Here is a 4,435-nt window from a genome sequence, read left to right on the forward strand (position 1 = left end):
AGGCTCCCCGCTCAGCAGGGAGCCCGATGTGGGACTCGATCCCAGGACTCTGGGATCATGACCTGAGCCGAAGGCAGTCGCTTAACCATCTGAGCCACCCAGGCACCCTTTCCTTAAGATTTTTATGTATTTATTTGAGAGAGAGAGCAGAAGTGGGGGGGGGGTGAGAGAGGGGCAGAGGGAGAGGAGAGGGAGAAGCAGGCTCCCCGCTGAGCAGGGAGCCCAATGTGGGGCTCAATCCCAGGACCCTGAGATCATGACCTGAGACAAAGGCAGATGCTTAACTGACTGAGCCACCCAAGCACCCCTTGTGACTGTAATCTTAAGCACACCTCATATCAGAACTGCCCAGCAAAACCACTCCTGGATTCCTGACTTTTGGAAACTGGGTTAGATAATAAATATTTGTTTAAGCTACTAAGTTTCCCTTTCAGACTGATTTAAAAGGTAAAAGGAGAAGGGCCTGGGTGTCTCAGTCAGTTAAGTCTTAGACTCCTTGATTTTGGCTCAGGTCATGATCCCGGGGTGGTGGGATGGAGTCCTGCATCGGAGTCTGCCTTCAGTGGGGGGTGTCTGCTTCTCTCCTTCTCCCTCTCTCTCTGCCCCTCCCCCACCTTGTGTGCACCCTCTCTCTCTCTAAAATAAATAAGTAAATCTTAAAAAAAAGGTAAAAGGAAACAAAGTAAAACTCATAGAAAGGGTAGAACTGAAGAACTAAGAATAAAAGTTAGGAAACATAAGTAGAAAGTAAAGTAAACCAAGAATAACAATTAAAATTATTCTAAATAGTCAAAGTCCTGCTATCAGAAGGCAAAAAAGCATAAATCATTTAAAAATTAAATAATGTTTTTAATATAGATACCTAGAAGCCAAGAGGCCTAGAAAGCTAAACATCAGAGAATGGGCAAAAATAAACAACTGATAAAAAAGGAAAGCAGTAATATTAGTATCTGATGAAACAGAATTTAGGGCAAAAAAGCACTTAAGGCAGGTGGTCACTGAATATGATAAAAGGTAGTGAATAACGAAAATATAATAATAAAGAATTTATATGGACCAACATGGCAGCTAAATATATCATGTAGATTAACACCTTGTAATGAGAAAATGATAAAAATACAATTATAATGGAAGATTTTAATTCTTTAATATCAATGACAGTTTTTAGCATGTAATATAGAAAGTTGTAAAGGATCTAAACACCATAATTGATAATGAAGAACATTATTGCAGATTTTTGTATTCTACACATATTCTATATACATAGAAATTGAACATATTAGTTTATAGAGAAAAATCTCATTAAAGACAATAAAGGAAAACATCTCATGGGCTATATTTTTTATCTGCAATTAAACATTAACTGCATAAATGTTTACTTATAAAGAGTCCCCAATCATCTGTAAAATAAAGTTTCCACAAATACGAATTTGGACAAAAAAGAGAAAATGCACAGAGTGCTTTGCAGGCTATAAAAGTATATGGCAAATGTTAGCAATTATGATTAGTTACTTACTTTAAAAATAATAATGAAAATACCAACCTATCTAAATCTTTGTGGTAAAGTCAAAGTAGTATTTGGAGGAAAATGAATAATTTGAAATAATATTATCTTATTTTATTTTTTTTAAAGATTTATTTATTTTTATTTGAGAGAGCGAGAATGAGAGAGAGAGAGAGTACATGAGAGGGGGGAGGGCCAGAGGGAGAAGCAGGCTCCTCGCTGAGCAGGGAGCCCGATGCAGGACTTGATCCTGGGACTCTGGGATCATGACCTGAGCCAAAGGCAGTCACTTAACCAACTGAGCCACCCAGGAGCCCTGAAATATATTATTTTTTAAGAGAGCAAAAAGATTATATATAAAAGCAACAACAAAATCCCCAAAAGTAAATAGAAGAATGGGACTAATTAAGACCAGAAAAAAATTAATTAGAAATAAAAACAATTTGATTTTGTAAACATTATAAAAGTAGCAAATCTAATGAAGAGAGAAAATAGACACAAATTATTAGAAACAAAGAGGTAAGTAATATGTGAAAATGCTAAAATTTTCCTATCCTTAAGAAAAAACCCTTTCTTTTAATAACTAGAGTTCTCTCTCTCCATTTGAAAGATCCTCTTATATCCAAATGATTTTTTGGAAATAATGTATGTTTCCTAATGGTAAAAGTAAAACTTACATTTCTGTTAGTATAGCAGACTAGGCACAAGAGAACTGTACCACCTGCTAAAATCAACTAAAATTAGTGGACCCTTTAAAAAAAATTGAAGTATAGTTGACACACAATGTTACATTAGTTTCAGGTGTACAACATAGTGATTTAACAAATTTATATCTTATGCTATGCTAAGCACAAGTCTAGCCACCATCTGTAAAATTCTGGATTTTTAAAAAGTCTCAAATGTACTCAGAAGCTGACAAGAAATTAAAGATTACTTAATGTTGTTACACGTATTCTAAGGCATCAGTGGTTGAAAAAGATACCACTATTTTATTCACTACTAAAAAAGGGAAAAAATGCTGTCAACCTATAACATAATGCTTGCTTATATTTTAGAACTTTTATTTTGTACTTACTGAAGGAAATATTTTAGACTTAGTCATCTATTTTTAGTACAAATTACTCTTGGGCATATGTAAATAATAAAATGTAAGTGAAAAAAATCATTTAAGGTATGCCTAAAACTTCCTCATATTTAACCTTTTTTATTTTTATTTTTATTTTCATCCTAACATTTAATCTTAGTCTTCCACACAATGCGCTGTGCCATCAAGAACATTGGTGATTTATTATTTCATAAAATAATCTTTAAATAAATGAAAAACAATTGGCACTGGGCTCTTAGGCTTGACATTGCAATAACATAGTGCCAACCAATTTCTGACTCATGTTTCAGGAATGTTGCTGCATAAGTCTGATTCACTATAAGAACAGCTCCTCTCCATAGACACTTGACTCCTAGGGGTTAAAAGAATGCTTCACTATCAGCCTCAAGATTTTCTTCCAAGCACTGATGTTCATTCTGCAAGTTTTGATGCTTCAATTTTGATACACAAACACACATAAAAATATACATCTATGTTGTGCCTGACCTTGGCTGACAGTCAATCCAGGATGCTATATTAGAGATATTAAAATGTGGGGGGGGAAATGTATTTTGGTTAACAAAATAAGATCAATTAAAGTAGGTATAAAGATATGGAAGAAATCTATGAAAACTGGATGAGCTTAACATTCAATTTTGATAGAATTATGTAGCATGTCAGTTAAAAACGAAAGCCCAGGACCACCAAAAATAGAGAATCTAAAAGGAGATACTTCTTCCACCTCACATAAAGTGAGTCTCCAAAGTGTTATACTCTCAGTGTGAAGCAAATCAGAATTCAGCTATTTTCTCACCACAACTATCACCACCAGGGGTCTACAACAAATATTGCTCATCTCAAAATTTGGTGCTGAGTCAGGAAGAGGAGGAGATTATCTCCCCCAAGAATCTGTAGCCACAAACTACTCCAATACGGGTTTGTAGCCCAAACACATACAACCTAGATACTTGAAAAGAGTCTTAAGGCAAGAATTAAGTTTAAAGTAGTCTTAGTACAATGATGCCCTCAGGTGCCCAAAAGAAGCAAAAGCAAATCCCCTTGGAGGAACTCATTTTCATTCCAGGCCTTAAATATTTACCAAAGGAAAAAAAAATTTAAATCAGTTCACAGTAAAACAACAACATCATGAAACAAAAACAAATCACAAAACCATCAGGAAACAAAGCACCATGAGCAAGAGCCAGCAGAAATGACAGCAAAATCAGAACTGCAAAGACATTAGATGTTGGAATTACCAGGCACCAAATAGGGGGAAAAAAAGTATATTTAATATATTTCCAAAAATAAGAGATGGTGGAAAACATGATGAAAAGCCAACAAATCTGAAAAGAAACAAAAAATAACTAAAAAAGTAATAATTAAAATTTAAAATTTTCTGGATGGGTTTAATAGCTCTTCAGACACAGCCAAATATAGTAGACTAGAAGACAGATCTGAAAGAAATTGTACAGAACAAAGGAAAAATGATGATAAATATGAAGAAGATAATGAAGGATATAGTACAAGGATCTAACAAATGACTATTCAAAATTCCTCAAGGAGGAGATTAATGAAACGGGGTGCAGAAAACAACTAAAGAAATAGTGGCTAACAATGTTTTAGAACTAAAGAAAGAATTAAATTAACAGATGCAAGAAATCCAATGAATTCCAAGTAGAATAAGTAAAAAGATAGTTATACCCAGAACTATAACAGGGAAACAGCAGAACAAAAGTAAAAAACAAAATCAAATAAACAAAACTATGTTTGAGGCAGCCATTAAAAAAGAGAGATTAGCTTCCTGTGTCACAATTAGAATGACAGATGACTTATCAACAGTAACAATG

The sequence above is a fragment of the Neomonachus schauinslandi genome, chromosome 6 (genome assembly GCF_002201575.2).
Source record: "Neomonachus schauinslandi chromosome 6, ASM220157v2, whole genome shotgun sequence".
Taxonomy (NCBI): Eukaryota; Metazoa; Chordata; class Mammalia; order Carnivora; family Phocidae; genus Neomonachus; species Neomonachus schauinslandi.